The following is a 21062-nucleotide window of genomic DNA, read 5'->3' on the forward strand; positions in this document are numbered from 1 at the left end:
ACAATCCATATAATGCTGCTTAAAAAGAATGAGGCAATTCTGTTTATAATAATAAGGAAAGATACACGAGATACATTGACAGGCTCACAACCAAAGGGGAGCACAGAGTTTCCAGTAGGTGACCAACTGCGTGGGGAATCACAGGAGAAAGGAACCAGTGATTAGGGAGCAGGGAACAGCAAGAGCCTTATTTTCAGCTCATTGTGTCTCTTGAATATCACATAATACCCACAGGGTAATGCATACACATGCGTAAAACACATCCATTTCCTTTTTAAAGTAGTGAATTAAACAACTAAACATCACCAGAAACAAGTAATTCTATAAAAATAATACCATTGAAATGGCATGAAACCTATGAAGTCTAAATTTCTGACTACTAAAATAAATGATGTGTATGTAATTACTAAGTTGCTTCAGTCACGTCCGACTTTTTGCAACCTTATGGGCTATAGCCCGCCCCCTCCTCTGTCCATGGAATTCTCCAGGCTAGAATACTGGAGTGGGTTGCCAAGCCTTCCTCTGGGGATCTTTCTGATGCAGGGATCGAACCCGGGTCTCCTATGTCTCCTGCATTGGCAGGTGGATACCTTACCACTGAGCCACCTGGGAAGCTCCAAAATAAATGATATCAGAGGATAAAATAATAAGTCAAGATCCTAGAAAGTCTAGTCCTGCAGTCTTCGATGGTTCATTAATCATTTTGATTTTCTGGAGCACAAATAAGTAGGTTGGTTTAACAACACAGCAAACAAGACATTTATAACTTATAGGAGTGAATAATTTCCAAACTGTCTTGCTAGCTGACACTGGGAGTGCCAGGCACTGCACGAACTGGTTCAATACACTCATTTTCTACTCATAGACACATTTCAGATTCAGTTAATGTTGAAAATGTGCATTGAATTTAGGTGGTAAGAAGATTTTTTTAAAGGCAAGGATTTATTGAGACTTGCTTTAGAATTAGTAAATATCCAAGAAAATTAGCATTTATATGACATTTTATGCCATTAAGGAGATTTGCAAATATCAACCTCTTAATCTTTTCAAAACATCTTTCTAATCCCAATTGCAGGCAGTATTAGTAAGACGAGTTTATAAAAACAGAAAAATAAATAAGAGTTTGTGTAATCATATATATATATACATATATACGTATATATATGCATATACGTATATGCGTATATATACATATATATACCACTATACTTGAGCATGGATAATTCTTGAAGGTTATTCATACAAGAGTTGCTTTCCTCCTTAACTCTGTCCCTTTTTCTGTTTCCTACACTATAGAATAGATTAGTTTTATATATTTATGAATATTTTATTCAGTTACATACTGATTAATATCAGGATGTTTAGTTGTTTGAAAAAGTATAATATCAAACTGAGGGATCTTTTCTTTTCCATCGTAAATACTCTTTACAACTATTCCTCAGAGGATGAGCAGAATGCTAACAACACAGACATTTCTGAAGCATCTTGCTTTCTGCATTTCTTTATCAGTGTCCCTAAATTTGTTCTAACTAAAATTCAGTGGTCTGTTACTTTTTTATTCCCTACAATAGAAATTAGAGATAAGCTAGGACTTCCTCAATGGTTCAGCAGGCAAAGAATCCGCCTACAATGCAGGAGACACAGGAGATGCAGCTTCGATCCCTGGATCAGAAAGATTCCCTGGAAAAGGAAATGGCTACCCACTCTAGTACTCTTGCCTGGAGAATCCCATGGACAGAGGAGAATGGCAAGAGTCCAAAGGGTTGCAAAGAGTCGGACATAACTGAGTGACTAAGCACACACACACACAAGCTAGGCAGGAATAAAAGTTTAATGACTTCGTGGGAGGACGTCAAAGATTCCTGCACCCAAAACTGGGACATTTCTTCCCAAAGAAGTCAATGTAACAATTTACTTTAAAAAAATACAATTTAAAACAATGAATTATTATCACATCCAGGACACATACCTCATTATTACTCTCCCTGTTTTCATCTGTAATTTATTCACAAAACTAGATGTTATATTTTGAGATTTCTAAAATATCTGTAAACAACTCTACTTTGATATTTTGACATGTGGTAAACTGGACAATTCTTTAAATTTTGACATAAGTAAACACTGTGAATTCATCGTTACCATCAAGATGATGAACACACCGGTCACCCCCCCTAAATTTCTCACTGTAATAATGATTTTCAACAAAGCCGCTTTGAACGTTCATGTACAAGACCTTTCTGGACGTGGACTTTCCACTTGAGAAAGTGTTTTCTTGAGAAAACACTAAGGAGCAGGTGGCTGCCTCACGTGCACTTTCCTAGCACAGCTGTCACAAATCCCCAGAGAGTCGGTGCCTCAAAACAACAAAAAATGCGTTTTCTCACAGTTCTCAGGCCGGAAGTCCAAAGTCAAGGTGTCTCAGAGGCTCTGGGTAGGATTATTCTCGCTCCTCCCACTCCTGGTGTCCCTCAGCAACCCTTGACCTGGGTCCACATCCCCAGACTCTACCTCCGTGGTCCCATCACCTCCTCCTCTCTGCTTCCATCTTATAAAGATGCTAACTTCAGCTAATACCCTCCTGGGTTACCCAGGATGGACTCCGTTTTCTGGAGTCCTTAATAACCTTCATTCCTTGAGATCCTGAGCATTTTGCCTTATGAGGTGATATTCACAGCTTCGGAGTTAGGACGTGAACATATGTTTGGGGGACCGTCATCCAATCCACTACAACAGGTGTATTTTCAACATTTTAAGAAATTGCTAAACTGCTTTCCAATACGATTGTATTGTTTTTATTTCCCAACAGGCATAATGAGAATTTCCGTGGCCACTCATCCTCCCTGATGTGGGCAGTCATGTTAATTTTAAACTGTTCTGGATGGTATGCAGTGACATCTCAATACCATTTTAATTCGTATTTCCCTAATGGCTAATAATATTCAGCATCTCCTCATGTGCTTATGTATCACTCAAATATCTTTATCAAGTACCTTCTCAAATCTTGTGCCCATTTTTTAAAAAAATTGGATTATTTTCTTAGTATTGAGTTTTGAGAGATTTTTATCTATACTGAATACAAGTTAGTTAACATATACATAATTTGGAAACATTTTTCTGTCTGTGGCTTGTCTTTCCCTTAACAGTGCATTTTGAACAGTAGAAGTTTTTAACTTTGAAGAAGTTTATCGTATTTTTCTTATATGGATTGTGTTTCAATGTCAAAATGAAATCACTGTTCAGTTCAAGTTCACAAACATTGCCTTCTGTGTTTTCTCATAGGTTTTACATTTAGTCTATGATATAGCTGACAATTTTTGAGAGTGATGCAATATACAAATTAAAGTTCATAGTGTTTGCACAGGGATAGATGTTGATTCTAATACATTTGTAGAGAATTGTGCTCGAATTGGAATGGTCTTCGTAGCCTTTCTAAAAATTAACTAAACACATGTGTGTTATTTTTGGGCTCTCTATTGTGTTTTATTGAATTATTGGTCTATCTTCATTCTTACCACACTGTCTTAATTATTGTGGATTTGCACTAACCCCTGAAATCCTCCAATTAGTATAATTTCTCCAATTCTTTTTCTTTTTTAGGCAAAGCTGTTATGGCCATTCTAGATCCTCTGCATTTCTATATGGATTTTAGGATCAGCTGTTACAAAATATGCCTGTTGACATTTTGACTCAGTGGCATTAACTATATACCATCTTGGGAAGAAGACATCTTAACAATATTGAATCTTCTCATTTGTCTGCAAAGGGAATCTCTCATTTATTTAAGTCTCTTTACCATCTCTTAGCATTTTTAAGAAAATGTGTTCATCAACAGGTCTTGCACTCCTGTCAAATATAGTCCAAATGTTTAATATTTTTGAGACAATATTTAATATTTTTGAGCTGAGGCTGCTACTGGCTGTCATCCTCTCCCCTTCTTCTCTCATCTCAAATCCCCCCAGCTTCATCTATGATCTGGGCATGTCTCAGAAGCTGACTCCGTGATAACTCCACCTGTCTGAGGGTAAGCTAGGTGGAGATGTCAGTTCTCAGTTAAAATGGATCAAGAGACCACTAGGCAGTGCCCCACACACTCCTTTCTACCCTAGACTGTGAGAGCAGCTCTGTGCCCTTTAATGGAGCAATTGGGCTGAAATCAGCTTTTAATCTCAGACCACTCCTAGTTCTATCCATTTTCTCTAAAGGTTTTAGTTTATTTGAGACAAGAAGCATAAAGGATTAAACACACAGTGGGGAAATGATGGGAAATGTCATAAAATAGTGGGGAGCTGGAAGGGAGTGAGAGAGCAATCAGGACAGAGTGAAAAGGGATGGAAGGTTGAGGTGGTGAGTTTTCAGGCATCCTCAAGTCTCCTAGCAACAGGTATCCCATAGCAACCAGTCAGCTCAGCCACAAGGTGACTGGTTGGAAGAGCCCATAGGACTGGCCTTGTGCACACCATCAATGGGCCTCATGTGCGGTCCTGGGGTCCTCAGCCCACTGCCCCACCTGCCCTCAGAGGCCTGGAGAGCGCAGTCTTATGAACTCATCCATTCTGACAGGGTTTGTATAAATTGTTAATTATTTTTCTGAGAACATTTGATTGCATTCAATGTGTCAGGACCTAGAGTTTTCTGTGGGAAGTTTTTAAATTACAAGTTCATTTTATTTACTAGAAAAGGGATATAATGATTTCCCATTTTTAAAACTATTAATATATAAATATTCTAATATTTCCTTATTATTCTTCTAGTTTGTCTAGGAATTTTTGGGATCTCCCTGTTTCATTCTGGACTTTGTAATATTTGTGTTTTATCTCTTTGTGTTTGCATTATTCTTGCCAGGTGTTCATTAATTTGATCAATATTTTCAAATGATAAATGTTTTGTTTTCTCAATTCAGAGTTTTATTGATTTCTGCTCTTTTTAAACTATTTTATTGTGATATTATCATAATTATATAGGAAAGAGAGTACAGAATATGAAAGCATGCTATATAAACATGGTATATTTATTTTCAACAAAGGTGCAAAGGCAATTAGTTGTTGAAATTGTATTATTTTCAACAAGCATTGAAATAATTGGATACTCATATGAAAAGAATGTATTCTTCACACCAATTAAAACTTAACTCAATATGGCTTATAGACCTAAAGGGAAAACCTAAAAAGATAAAATACTTGAAGGAAACATAGGAGAAACAGACTTGAGGGGAACAAGGACAGCTGAGAGAGAGAAAATGCATGGGTTATAGAGAAACATTAGAGATGGTTGTGTTCATTATTTTTATTAAAGGATTTTACTGGTATACACATATGTTAACATATCAAACTGTAAACTTTAAATATGGACAGTTTAATGTATGTCAATTATACTCAGTAAGATGGCTGAAAAAGCTATCAGAAAAACTATTTCAGAAGTTTAAAGTTTACAGAGCTTTATTGCTAAGTATTTTATTTCTCTTGGTGAATGTTCCACTTCCAGTGAATATATATACAAAGCTGATGGTTAAAGTGCTTTATAAATATAAATCAGGTCAAGGTGATTGATAGAGTTCTTCAACTCTGCCATAAGTTCAGTTATATCTCAACTACTTTTCCCAACAACACTTGCTGATGGAAGTTTGTTAAAATCTTTAAGAGTGAATAACTTTCTTTCTTTTTTACATATTTTTTCCCAATTTTCAAACACCTTTCCTAGAAACAAGATGCAATTAACTCTTAAAAGCAGGCCACATTTCAATACTTTAAACCTCAGACTACAGGTTCCTTCATTTTAACAAGCTACACTGCATCATTTGTAACTGGAAAAATGGGTTCAAGAACAGGCAAACTAAGATGAAGTAGTTACACAAACAAATTCACTCAACACTGATAAAAGGACACAAGATAAAATTATGCAGGCACCACGTGGCCATTACCATCATGGAGCTTTGGAAAGTCCTCAGGATAGGTCACATAAGATCTTAAGTTACTCTTGCTTTTCTGCCCTAAGCAATGTAAGTGACAAACGGCTCCCATCACCTTTCACTCAACGTTTAAAGCGATCCCTAAGGGTGATTCCTTCCCTCACGTATACAGAGGTGAAAACACCTGGATTCCTGTTCTGAACTTTCAGTTACCCTGAAATATCACATCCTCATCACCAGGCTTCATCAGATAGCACCCCAGAATTAGACTGGAAGGGACTCTTGCACTTAAATCTATTGTCTAAGCAACTCTCTGGGAAGCTCAGTGGGTTCAACTCTGCATATCCTGTAGGCAGCATGTAATACAATCAACATGGGAGACGTCCACGCTGGCGGTCAACGTGGGAGACGTCCACGCTGGCAGACTTTCAGCCATACAGGAGGCAGTGGGGGCTACAGGCTATCCAGCTCACAGGCACTTCCCTCCTCATGGGTGACTTGCACCCCTGAACTAAGCCTTAGCGTTGGCATCAGCGTGGTTTTACCATTTTAACTAGAAACTGGCACAGATGCTGTGTCAAAGTTACCATCAGTTTTCTTAGTTGGATTCTGACGTGGAATCTTGGATTCTGATCCAGTCTTGGATTCTGACTTCTGTGTAAATTCCTGTATCTCTATGTCTGTCCAGTGGCTCAAGATAATCCATTTTTTGCAACTCCAACAATTAGTTGTTTCACACTCTTCATGGAATCCAGAAGGACCCTCTGATGGGTCAGCTCTGTCCTGGAGAGACTGGCTTTAAATTTACCAACACCAGCAGCAGCAATGACCATAAGACACACAGTCAATGTAAGTGTGCCTGTAATTACACTTGTGATAACATCTCTGTGTCCCAAGCCATGCATTATGGAAAACAAATACTTTATTCCCTGAATGCCCATGATGGGGGGGAAGCCATATTGATACCTTGCTCACACTTACCTGTCAGCTGACCAGAGACGCAGGTGTCCTCTGAGACAGCTCTCTCATCTCAGCAGCATCTGTATCTAATCGATCCTGCATCATTGGTAGATCAGGCAGTGAACGGTAGCTGCTCTGGAGAGAGACCAGCTGCAACAACATGCATGCATGCTGTGTGCTCAGTCACTTCAGTCATGTCCAACTCTTGTGACCCCATGAACCCTACCAGTCTCCTCCATCCACAGGATTCCCCAGGCAAGATTACTGGAGTGGGTTACCATTTCCTCCTCCAGGGAATCTTCCCGACCCAGGGATCGAACCACCTCTCTTGCATCTCCTGCACTGGTAGGCAGTCTTTACCACTGTGCCACCTGGGAAGCCTATTTTATTCCACACATTAACTGTGGAAGGGTTCCACGGGGTCAGTTTGAAAATGTTGCCTAAAATATTTGTTGTTGTGTTTTAGTTTCCTATCTCCATGTGTGGGAACTGGGCAATAATGATGGTACCTGGTTCCACACCAGGTTCAGTCACTGCTTGGAGGAAACAGGTGAGAACATCCCACTCCAGAGAGGACTCTCCTCCTTCCCGCTCAGCAGTTGTTTTGGTACAAAAGCAGTTTAGAGCAGACTTTAATTTATGTGTAAATAGATTAGATGATGGGTTAATAAAGCCACAGGTGACCACGATTAACCTAACAACTTCAAAAGTATTTTAGATATTGACTCAAATTGTCTTACTCCTTCAGCTAATAGATTTTAAGGTGATAAGAAATGATTTTTACATTTTCTTTAGTAATTGTTAAAAATATTCAAGCCAACATTAATTAGTTCAAGAGAACTTTAATTTGGTTAATGATATGTATTAAATCTTAAATTTTGTGTTGTCAGGGTATTTTTCTAATAAGGCATTTTAATTGATGTGGAAGACAGTATTGAAATGCTATTTGTCTTTTTATCTCAGGATCTTGAGTATCTAACATCACTTTTTGCCTTAGTTGCTTCCAGGCAGCTGGAGGGACTCTGAGAGGAGAAAATCATCAGTAATCACACTCCAAAGGACTTTCATCCTGGATCATCAAGAAGTCTCCTTATGAATCAGAGAAAATAAGAAATAGACACCTTTAGGGGGGTGCCAAATTTATTCATAAAGCATTTTCACTGCTTCATCCTTTTCCACCAAAATTCTTTTATCTATCTGATTACAAGAAACTCATCCACCAGAATCAAAAATTATGCCATCCAAGGGCCCCTGAGAGGACCAGAAACAAGAAGATCATTTTCAAGATGTACATGAAGTCTTGAAAATTGCAAAAACAATTGTATTTTCATATAAAAGTGTACCTCCAAATATGAAAAATGCTCCAGACCACTATTTTGTTTACCACCTCACTAGTACAAGGCCCCCCAGTTGTCCTGCTTCCTCTTGCTTCTGCTTTTTTTCTCATCAATAATCTAGCATAAAATATAACAATCGGTTTTATAAACTTGTTCTCCTACTAGCACCCAAGTAGTTGATTTCCTTTGATAATTAAAAAGAGAAGTAATTATAGATTTATACAGTTTTGTCAGTTACACCACTTACACAAAAAGTCATGTGATTGTCACAATCTTTGAAATATGTAAGAAAATCAAGAGAATAAATTCAAGATATAATTTTGCAAATCATATTTAATTCCCAGCTAAAAAGTTGTGTCTATCATGTTGTTGTTTAGTCACTCAGTCCTGTCCAACTCTTTTGCGACCCCGTGGACTATAGCCCACCAGGCTCCTCTGTCTATGGGATTTCCTAGGCAATAATCCTGGAGTGGGCTGCTATTTCCTCCTCCACGGGATCTTCCTGACCCAGGGATCGAACCCATATCTCCTGCATGGCAGGCAGATTCTTTACAGTCTGAGCCACCAGAGAAGCCCTGTATCGCTGTATCGATTATATCTTACATTATATCATCCAAAATACATAGATAAGGGGTCATCCTTCTATTTATATTTCCACTCTGTACATTGACTACAATGTATATTGTATTACCTAGTTAGGTATAGATTATGATATAAGTAACCTCAGTACTTCTGATGAAGCAATTGTCTAAAACACATTAATTAATTGTAATAAAGATGTATGAAAAGAGGAGAGAAAATAATTCTGTAAAAAGGTTTAAATGATTCTTGTAAATCTTTTTTATAACATACTTGGTTGTATTTCTCTAAAGCCTCTCTTCTTTCCTGGTTGCTATATTTAGACAGACTATCAATAGGACACCTTTCTGTGAGAATGTCCTATTCCAAAAATAAAATTGCAAGAGTGAGATTGGTTCTTTAAGCCTTCTGAAGGTTTCTGCCTGGAGGTTTCAGAACACAAAGGAAGTTCTCTCTTGATGAGCTTGCATTGCATGGAAAATTACCTTATTTTAAGAAACAAATATCAGAGATTTTCTTAAAACCTAAAGATAGAAAATGTTAATGAAATGTTTCTATTTAGACTTTAAACCTTTCTTAATTGTTCCATAGAATTGTTCTCCATTGACTGCTTATAAAAAGTTTAAGTACTCCAGTAAATATTTCCTTATATATCTGGAAATTAATAGTTAATTGGATTGTGATCCAAAGTTTAACATTTTCAAAAATACTTGATCACATTAGACAATGAAACTCTACTGAGTGAATGTACCATATACAACTGAATATCACACTCGAGATGAAGAAGTTCCAGAGCAGAGGAACAGGAGAACACTGTGAAAGGAGCCAAATAAGCTGCCAAAATATAACTGCTAGACGCAGAGTGATTTTAAGCTGGTTAATTTTAAGGAAGTACAGACACAGGAGAAACTCTGAAAACAGAGTAGAAGTTCCCCCTTGTAAGGGAAATCTATAATTATAAAGTAAATTAAATTAGAAAAGGGTTGAGTAGCAAGAGGTGAGCACCATAGAGGTAACTTTTTCACCTGAGTTGCTTGTCTGCACATGAGGCACTTCTGTCTGGCTACCATCTCTCCTCCCCTGCTGCCTCCCCAGGAATTGTCTCCTGCCCTGAAGCCCCAGACTCCACCCCTTTCCTTAGATAGTGTGTGTGTGTGTGTGTGTGTGTGTGTGTGTGTGTGTGTGTATGTGCGTGCGCGCGCGCGCGTGCTCAGTCGCTCAGTTGTGTCCAACTCTTTGCCACCCCATAGACCGTAGCCTGCCAGGCTCCTCTGTCCATGGAATTCTCCAGGCAAGAATACTGACATGGATTGCCATTTCTTCCTCCGGGGATCTTTTCAACCCAGGGATCGAACCACATCTCTTGCATCTCCTGCACTGAGAAGTGGGTTCTTTACCACTAGGGATGTTACCTAAGCCTCAGCCAACTGCCTGTCTTCTGAGTTTCATATCTTTGTGTGACTCTCATACATACATAATTAATTAATTTTTTCTCCTCTTTACAGGAATACTTCAGTCAGGAACTCAGAAGCATAGCGGAAGAATTATTTATACTATACAGGTCCTAAATCAGTTGTCAGCATGAATGTTTAAATGAATTAGGCTTCCCATTTCTCTTGCATGAAGAGAAGTACCTGGGTTGTCATTTCTTATGATAGTAAGCATCTCTCCAGCACATACTGCTCTCAAAGAAAGACTGTGGTACTGTTCTGAAAGCAGGCTATATAAAAATACCTTTCTATCTTAAAAATAGAGAACACTTTACATAAACTAAGTGCCTTGCATATGTTGATGTTTGAATTTTACAAAATTATGAAAATATTTGTAAACATGCAAAGATCATGTTAGACTTCCAAAAGTAGAGTGAATGAAAAGGTATGAATATTATTATCAGCAAAACAATGCTACAAATTTATAATATAGGAATCTCAATTTCATTTCAGACTTTTAAAAATGTATAAAACTATGTTTTCATCTGTAGTTACAAAAGGTCCAGTTAAAACTTGAAACAATTTTCATTTGTCTGGTAGAAGACAATCTTAAATTGAAAGATACATTTCTAACCACCAGCTCAGCAAGTCTGGAGCAGTAATGAACACACAGGGCAAGGTTCTGGAAAACACTGAATCTTACTTCTTCCATGCTGCTGATTAACTTCTTCCCCTACCAGCTCCATGAAGAACTGTAGAAATCTGCTCCCTTATTTTTTAATAATACCGAATTTTTTAATACTACTAAAATCAGATTGATTATATTCTTTGCAGCCAAAGATGGAGGAGCTCATTACAGTCAGCAAAAACAAGACCAGGCTCAGATCATGGCTCAGATCATGAACTCCTTATTGCCAAATTCAGACTTAAAAGAAAGCAGGCAAAACCACTAGACCATTCAGGTATGACATAAATCAAATACCTTATGATTATACAGTGGAAGTGACAAATAGATTCAAGGGATTAGATCTCATAGACAGAGTGCCTGAAGAACTATGGATGGAGGTTTGCGACATTGTACAGGAGGCAGGGATCAGGACCATTCCCAAGAAAAAGAAATGCAAAAAGGCAAAATCGTTGTCTGAGGAGGCTTTACAAATAGCTGAGAAAAGAAGAAAAGCTAAAGGCAAAGAAAAAAAGGAAAGATACACCCATCTGAATGCAGAGTTCCAAAGAATAGCAAGAAGAGATAAGAAAGCCTTCCTCCGTGATCAGTGCAAAGAAAGAGGAAAACAATAGAATGGGAAAGACTACAGATCTCTTCAAGAAAATTAGAGATACCAAGGGAACATTTCATGCAAAGATGAGCACAATAAAGGAGAGAAATGGTATGGACCTAACAGAAGCAGAAGATATTAAGAAGAGGTAACAAGAATACACAGAAGAACTATACACAAAAGATCTTAATGACCCAGATAATCACGATGGTGTGATCACTCACCTAGAGCCAGACATCCTGGAATGTGAAGTCAAGTGGACCTCAGGAAGCATCACTATGAAAGTGATGGAATTCCAATTGAACTACTTCAAATCCTAAAGGATGATGCTGTGAAAGTGCTACACTCAGTATGCCAGCAAATCTGGAAAACGCAGCAGTGGCCACAGGACTGGAAAAGATCAGTTTTCATTCCAATCCCAAAGAAGGGCAATGCCAAAGAATGTTCAAACTACCACACAATTGCACTCATCTCACATGATGGCAAAGTAATGCTCAAGATTCCCCAAGCCAGGCTTCAACAGTACATGAACTGTAAACTTCCAGATGTTCAAGCTGGATTTAGAAAAGGCAGAGGAACCAGAGATCAAATTGCCAACATCCACTGGATCACTGAAGAAGCAAGAGAGTTCCAAAAAAAATCTACTTTTGCTTTATTGACTATGCCAAAACCTTTGACTGTGTGGATCACGACAAACTGTGGAAACTTCTTCAAGAGATGGGAATACCAGACCACCTGACCTGTCTCCTGAGAAATCTGTATGCAGGTCAAAAAGCAACAGTTACAACTGGACATGGAACAACAGACTGGTTCCAAACTGGGAAAGGAGTATGTCAAGGCTGTATATTGTCACCCTGCTTATGTAACTTCTATGCAGAGTACATCATGCAAAATGCTGGGCTGGATGAAGCACAAGCTTGAATCAAAATTGGCAGGAAAAATATCAGTAACCTCAGATATGCAAATGACACCATCCTTACGGCAGAAAGTGAAGAAGAACTAAAGAACCTCTTGATGAAAGTGAAAGAGGAGAGTGAAAAAGTTGTCTTAAAGCTCAATGTTCAGAAAACAAAGATCATGACATCTGGTCCCATCACTTCATGGCAAATAGATGGGGAAACAATGGAAACAGTGACAGACTTTATTTTCTTGGTCTCCAAAATCACTGCAGATGGTGACTGCAGCCATGAAATGAAAAGACAGTTGCTCCTTGGAAGAAAAGCTATGACAAACCTAGACAGCATAATAAAAAGCAGAGACATTACTTTACCAAAAAAGGTCCATCTAGTCAAAGTGATGGTTTTTCCAGTAGTCATGTATGGATGTGAGAGTTGAACTATAAAGAAAGCTGAGCACCAAAGAATTGATGCTTTTGAACTATGGTGTTGGAGAAGACTCTTGAGAGTCCCTTAGACTGCAAGGAGACCCAACCAGTCAATCCTAGGGGAAATCAGTCCTGAATGTTCATTGTTAGGACTGATGTTGAAGCTGAAACTCCAATACTTTGGCCACCTGATGCTAAGAACCGACTCATTGGAAAAGACCCTGATGCTGGGAAATATAGAAGGCGAGAGGAGAAGGGAATGACAGAGGATGAGGTGGTTTGATGGCATCACCAATGCAATGGACATGAGTTTGAGTAGGCTTCGGGAGTTGGTGATGGACAGGGAAGCGTGATGTGCTGCAGTCCATGGGGTCACAAAGAGTTGGACATGACTGAGCTACTGAACTGACTGATCTTTTAATAAGGTACTCAGAAATTCACTCTTTATACTCTTTAATTTCCTGTACCTGTGGTGATAATATGAAATTTTAGAAAAAAGCATTTAGAAAAACATGATTCTATTTGCTTAGATAAGATGAAAAACAGAGCTTCATATCTGAAGTCCAATTTATCTCAGAGAAGTGAATACGGTCAGTCTACTCAAAGGCCTGATGACTGTGTGGATGTCAAGTCCCTTGGGCCATGCTTGGACCACTCTTTGTAAGGGTGTGATAGTTGGACCATAAAGAAGGCTGAACACTGAAGAACTGATGCTTTTGAACTGTGGTGCTGGAAAAGACTCTGGAGAGTTTCTTGGGGAGAAAGGTGATCAAACAAGTCAGCCCTAAAGGAAATCAACCCTGAATATTCATTGGAAGGACTGCTGCTGAAGCTGAACCTCCAATACTTTGGCCACCTAATGCAAAGCCAACTCACTGGAGAAGACCCTGATGCTGGTAAAGACTGAGGGCAGGATGAGAATGCGGCAACATAAGATGAGATGGTTGGATGGCATGACCAATTCAATAAACATGAGTTTGAGCAAACTCTGGGAGATAATGAAGGACAGGGAAGCCTTGCATGCTGCAGTCCATGGGGTCACAAAGAGTTGGACACAACTGAGTGACTGAACAACAACAACAAAATAAATATAAAAATATTAAGAAAAGGGTATGTCATGAATGCATAAAATGCATGTAAATACGAGCGTATTTTTATTATCTGTTACCATAGAATATATACAAATCTATCATAAAAAATTAAAATGTCTTAAAACACACACACATACACACACACGCAGACCTTTGCAATGCAAAGGATGACTTGCAATGGAAAGAGATGTAAACAGACATAGAGATACAGTTTTAAGTCATAACTGCAGAAATTTAACTGTAGTTCTTCCTGGGATGCTGTCATAATTCTGTAGCCCCTTGTGTTGCTACTGCAGTGAGAACAGGTGTGCACATATTGGCTTAAACCAGGTGAGCAGCTGTCTCTCTAGTAAATTACATGTCATAGTAAAAGGTGATCTCTCTCAATTCTTCCATATTTTCTATCATGCTTTGTGCAATACCATGAATCTTGAATAACACCATGGAAACCACAAAAATTGCCAATAATGACACTGGAAGAGCTCCCAGTAAGCAGAAAAATGTCAGGGCATGACAAGAAAAAGTTAAATTGCTTGAGAAGCTCAGTAGTTTGAGGTCTGCAGCTGCAGTTGCCACCACTTCAAGATAAATGAATCCAGTGTAAGGACCATTGTCAAAAAGGAAAGGAAATTGGAGGAGCTCTCACTGCAGCTAGGCCAGCAGGCTCAAAATCCTCACACTTTTTGTGAAATGCCTTTTTCATCTCATATTGAACATGGAGCTCTTCTGCAGGTGCAGGACTGCTGTAAGGAAGGCTTACTTGTAGACTCTTACATGATTCCAAAAATGTGAAGTCATTCAGTTCAGTTCAGTCGCTCAGTCATGTCCAACTCTGTGACCCCATGAACTGCAGCACGCCAGGCCTCTCTGTCCATCACCAACTCCCGGAGTCTATCCAAACCTATGTCCATCGAGTCAGTGATGCCATCCAACCATCTCATCCTCTGTCGTCCCCTTCTCCTCCTGCATTAGGGTCTTTTCCAATGAGTCAATTCTTCCCATGAGGTGGCCAAAGTATTGGAGTTTCAGCTTCAACATCAGTCCTTCCAATGAACACCCAGGATTGATCTCCTTTAGGATGGATTGATTGGATCTCCTTGCAGTCCAAGGGACTCTCACGAGTCTTCTCCAACACCACACTTCAAAAGCATCAATTCTGTGGCGCTCAGCTTTCTTCACCGTTCAACTCTCACATCCATACATGACCACTGGAAAAACCATAGCCTTGACTAGATGGACTTTTGTTGGCAAAGTAATGTCTCTGCTTTTCAATATGCTATCTAGGTTGGCCATAACCTTCCTTCCAAGGAGTAAGCGTCTTTTAATTTCACGGCTGCAATCACCATCAGCAGTGATTTTTGGAGCCAAAAAAAATAAAGTCTGACACTGTTTCCACTGTTTCCCCATCTATTTGCCATGAAGTGATGGGACCAGATGCCATGATCTTAGTTTTCTGAACGTTGAGCTTTAAGACAACTTTTTCACTCTCCTCTTTCACTTTCATCAAGAGGTTCTTTAGTTCTTCTTCACTTTCTGCCATAAGGGTGGTGTCATCTGCATATCTGAGGTTATTGATATTTCTCCCGGCAATGTTGATTCCAGCTTGTGTTTCTTCCAGCCCAGCGTTTCTCATGATGTACTCTGCATAGAAGTTAAACAAGCAGGGTGACAATATACAGCCTTGACTTACTCCTTTTCCTATTTGGAACCAGTCTGTTGTTCCATTTCCAGTTCTAACTGTTGCTTCCTGAACTGCAAGAGACAGGTCGGATGGTCTGGTATTCCCATCTCTTTCAGAATTTTCCACAGTTTGTTGTGATCCACACAGTCAAAGGCTTTGGCATAGTCAATAAAGCAGAAATAGATGTTTTTCTGGAACTTTCTTGCTTTTTTGATGATCCAGCGGATATTGGCAATTTGATCTCTGGTTCCTCTGCCTTTTCTAAAACCAGCTTGAACATCTGGAAGTTCACGGTTCACGTATTGCTGAAGCCTGGCTTGGAGAATTTTGAGCATTACTTTACTAGCATGTGAGATGAGTGCAATTGTGCGGTAGTTTGAGCATTCTTTGGCATTGCCTTTCTTTGGGATTGGAACGAAGACTGACCTCTTCCAGTCCTGTGGCCACTGCTGAGTTTTCCAAATTTGCTGGCATATCGAGTGCAGCACTTTCACAGCATCATCTTTCAGGATTTGAAATAGCTCAACTGGATTTCCATCACCTCCACTAGCTTTGTTCGTCGTGATGCTTTCTAAGGCCCACTTGACTTCACATTCCAGGATGTCTGGCTCTAGGTGAGTGATCACACCATCGTGATTATCTGGGTCGTGAAGATCTTTTTTGTACAGTTCTTCTGTGTAATCTTGCCACCTCTTCTTAATATATTCTGCTTCTGTTAGGGCCATACCATTTCTGTCCTTTATCGAGCCTATCTTTGCATGAAATATACAAGCTTAAATCAAAAGACAGGTGAAGGAGTGCAAGGTGGAGAACATAATGCCAGCAAAGGACAGTTGATGATTTAAGAAAGAAGCTTCACTTAAAATAAGTCAAGACAGCAGGAGAAATGGCTTCTGTCCACAAGAGGCAGCAGACAAGCTCCTGGATGCCATTAAGAAAGGGCACCTACCTCAGTAGGATTTTTGTGCAGATGTAAGTACACTTTCCTGGGGGAAAAGTCACAAAGGGCATTTGCTAGTAAGGAAGAGAAGTGAGCACCAGGACTTAGGGCTGGAAGTGACAGGTCAAGTCTACTGTTCTGTGCAAATGCTGTTTAGTTTGCACATAAAAAGTTATTTAAAGATTTCATTATGTACTGAAAATTGCACAAAAAGAATGCTACTTAATCTAGTGAGAAGGAGACTGCTTGCAAATTATTAAGACTTACTGGATAAATTGTCTAGCATGATGAATATCTATTAGCAATAGTCCCTGTACCATCCTTTTATATACATTGCCTTGTTCTTTCCATTTTCAAGATAACCAGAATGTACTGTGACTATTTACTTTTGGAGAAGTTTTCTGATACTGTGCTCTGATTTTTTCAGACATTGATCTCTAAAATTATTCATCTATATAGTGATACAGAAGAAATCAAACAGCTTTGATTAAATGTTGCCTCTCTTATCATATTTCTAAGTTGATGATATCCATTTTATCTTATTTCTTATCTAATTTCATGTGTGATAAGCCATTGATATCTCTAAAAAAATCAGATTATATCACTTGTGGGGAATTGGCACTTACAGATCATTGTTTCCGTGAAGTTCACATTTCCTGAATTTTAAATTCAGTATTAATTAAATAATTTATACATGATTTGAAATCAGATGCTCAGTTAATGTTGTTATCAGAAAGAGCACATATCTGTTCCAGAGATTCTTTTACCTCTGTATATCATGTATTTATTAATGGCAAAAATAAGTAACTTTCTTTTTTTTTTTTTTTATAGATTACTTACTGCTCTTAATTTGGAGAGGAGAAATTTCCCCATAACTGAACATCACATCACCTTCAGACATGCCTGGACCTCAGTTTTTAGCCACATCATCTGACACAGGTTGCCATGGCAAAGATGGTTCTAATTTGTATTTCATTTATTTTTTTTGCAAGTTAGGCATCAAATTGTTCATCTTAATTTGTTTTTTAAATTAATTTATTTATTTTAATTGGAGGCTAATTACTTTACAATATTGTAGTGGCTTTTGCCATACATTGACATGAATCAGCCATGGGTGTACATGTGTTCCCCAACCTGAACCTCCCTCCCACCTCCATCCCCATCCAATCCCTCAGGGTCATCCCAGTGCACCAGCCCTGAGCATCGCACCCTGTCTCATGCATCAAACCTGGACTGGCGATCTGTTTCACATATAATAATATACATGTTTCAATGCTATTCTTTCAAATCATCCCACCCTCACCTTCTCCCACAGAGTCCAAAAGACTGTTCTCTACATTTGTGTCTCTTTTTCTGTCTTGCATATAGGATCATCATTACCATCTTTCTAAATTCCACGTATATGCGTTAGTATACTGTATTGGTGTTTTTCTTCCTGACTTACTTCATTCTGTATAATAGGCTCTAGTTTCATCCACCTCATTAGAACTGATTCAAATGCATCCTTTTTAATAGCTGAGTAATATTCCATTGTGTATATGTACCACAGCTTTCTTATCCATTCATCTGCCGATGGACATCTAGGTTGCTTCCACGTCCTAGCTATTGTAAACAGTGCTGTAATGAACATTGGGGTACACATGTCTCTTTCAATTCTGGTTTCCTCGGTGTGTATGCCCAGCAGTGTGATTGCTGGGTTGTATGGCAGTTCTATTTCCAATTTTTAAAGGAATCTCCACACTGTTCTTCATAGTGGCTGTACTAGTTTGCATTCCCACCAAGAGTGTAAGAGGGTTCCCTTTTCTCCACACCCTCTCCAGCATTTATTGTTTATAGACTTTTTGATAGCAGCCATTCTAAAGATCAGTCCTGGGTGTTCACTGGAAGGACTGATGTTGAAGCTGAAACTCCAATACTTTGGCCACCTCATGCGAAGAGTTGACTCACTGGAAAAGACCCTAATGCTGGGAAGGATTGGGGGCAGGAGGACAAGGGGACAACAGAGGATGAGATGGTTGGATGGCATCACTAACTCGATGGACATGGGTTTGGGTAAACTCTGGAAGTTGGTGATGGACAGGGAGGCCTGGTGTGCTATGATTCATGGGGTTGCAAAGAGTCGGACACAACTGAGTGACTGAACTAAACTGAACTGATTCTGACCGGCGTGAGATGGTACCTCACTGTGGTTTTGATTTGTATTTCTCTGATGTTGAGCATCTTTTCATGTGTTTGTTAACCGTTTGTATGTCTTCTTTGGGGAAATGTCTGTTTAGTTCTTTGGCCCATTTTTTGATTGGATCATTTATTTTTCTGGAATTGAACAGCAGGAGTTGCTTGTATATTTTTGAGATTAATTTTTTGTCAGTTGCTTCATTTGCTATTATTTTCTCCCATTCTGAAGGCTGTCTTTTCACCTTGTTTATAGTTTCCTTCATTGTGTAAAAGCTTTTAAGTTTAATTAGGTCCCATTTGTTTGTTTTTGCTTTTATTTTCATTACTCTAGGAGGTAGGTCATAGAGGATCCTGCTGTGATTTATGTCAGAGAGTGTTTTGTCTATGTTTTCCTCTAGGAATTTTATAGTTTCTGGTCTTACATTTAGATCTTTAATCCATTTTAAGTTTATTTTTGTGTATGGTGTTAGAAAGTGTTCTAGTTTCATTCTTTTACAAATGGTTGACCAGTTTTCCCAGCACCACTTGTTAAACAGATTGTCTAAAAATAAGTAACTTTCTAAAGGAACATTCCACTAAGCATTCTCTTCCTTGATTTATAAGTTAGGCTGGAGTCCATAATGTATAACCTCCATGATGTATTGCCCAATTCTGAATGGTTTCAAAAGGCAGCTATGGAATTAAGGATCTAACAAATCTGTTTGTTAATAATTCACTCTGCTCTAAACAAGGCATTTGATTGTAAGCATTTGATGTTGATACAGAAAGAACATGAGAACATGAGTATCACTGCATATATGCTTATTCACATGTTTGGTTTTACTCTCCATGAATTTGTAAGCCCCCTTGCTGAAATCTGGCAGAAATGAATGAATTATAAGCTTCGGATGTGAAATGTAGACACTATATGTCTCTAAGACTCCTCACTGCGGTGCTCTGTCACTGGCGTTTAGCATTCTGTCATTTTCCGAAATCATCAACATCCCATCTGCAGCTGACAGTTGCTATCAGATCAGGCTGTAAACAGCTGCTTCCGGATCATCATCTATGCTGAGTAGTTACTGGGGCAGTAAAACCTGACTGCCCTGATGGAATGCAGCAGCCAGGGAGAGTCTGACCAAATGTTTCCTAAACAGGTTCATCCACACGGGAAGAGTCTGGGGGTCCTCTGTGTGCCTGTATTCTTCTAAATGTTAAGTAGACATAACCAGGTTATGAAGCTTCTATTCATGAATTTTAGTTTCACTAGAAATGCATGATCTCTAAGCAATATATCAAACAAGTTTCCCTTTCTGGATTCTTCACTGTTGGGAGAACACATCTGCAAAACTTGTTCCTGCTGAAGGTCTGATATTGAGAATATGTAAAAAAGCTATCAATGCTCAACAATAAAAGACTGAAAACCCAGAATAAATGGCTAAATATTTTAGCAGACACAATACATACCATATGATCCATCCATTCAATAATTTTGAATATTTATCCAATTTTGGCATTTACCCAAAAGAAAATCCACTGAGTGAAAAAAGCTAATTTTAAAAGATCACTTAACATTTGATTCCATTTACTTTACATTCTTCAGACCATAAAGTTGAAGGACAGTACTAACGGTTTGCAGTGGTGAGGGATAGTCAGGGATACCTGGCTGTAAAGGAAGAGCATGAAGGAGACCTTTGGAGCAATGCTCTGCATCCTGACTGTGGTCTTGACTATGCAAGACTCCACATGTGATAAGAATCCAGAGGACTGAGAACATGTGTGCACAGACACACACAGAGAAGTAAAATGAAAAAGCTGCAGATCAATGGATTGTATTACAGTCAGTAAACTGATACTAACTGAAATATAGTACAGCATTTTGTAAGATGTTACTGTTAGTGGCAACTAAATAGATGATACACAGCGTTTCTGCCATATTTCTTACAACTGCATGGGAAACTCCAATAATCTGAATAAAAATGTTCATTGTAATGTCATGAGATTATACAGTTTTAATATGCACAGTGTTTGTATGTTGATTATATCTTAATAAAGCTGGGACTATTGGGTGTGCACTTGAAAAAAAATACTCCTGGCCTGCATCTCCTACCACATAAACAAGTTAGTTAAGGTTGGACCTTCAGCTAAAATGTTGAAGCTGCAACAACAACAAAAAAAAATAGGAAGGTATTTGTGTTACCTTTGAGTGGATAGGACACAATATTCAACAGCAATGAAAAATAATGTATAGGTACATGCACCTAGGAATGGGTGCACAAGACTTCACCATGCTTGAAACTTCTGGTCTCCAAATGACACTTTAATTTTTTAAAAGACAACAAACCAAATATTGGGGAACATTGTCATAAGACTTATATCGGACA

At 38.7% G+C, this 21062-nt stretch overlaps 1 long non-coding RNA gene across 1 annotated transcript; it reads left to right on the forward strand.

Annotated features, from left to right (window-relative positions):
* Positions 1 to 4406: 4406 nt before the first annotated feature.
* On the forward strand, positions 4407 to 8224 carry LOC145509109 (uncharacterized). Its single transcript, XR_014055859.1, has 2 exons — positions 4407 to 4561; positions 7863 to 8224. It is a non-coding gene; the product is annotated as an uncharacterized LOC145509109 (long non-coding RNA).
* Positions 8225 to 21062: the final 12838 nt, after the last annotated feature.

The sequence above is a fragment of the Giraffa tippelskirchi genome, chromosome 6 (genome assembly GCF_054371585.1).
Source record: "Giraffa tippelskirchi isolate mGirTip1 chromosome 6, T2T-mGirTip1v1.2.pri, whole genome shotgun sequence".
Taxonomy (NCBI): Eukaryota; Metazoa; Chordata; class Mammalia; order Artiodactyla; family Giraffidae; genus Giraffa; species Giraffa tippelskirchi.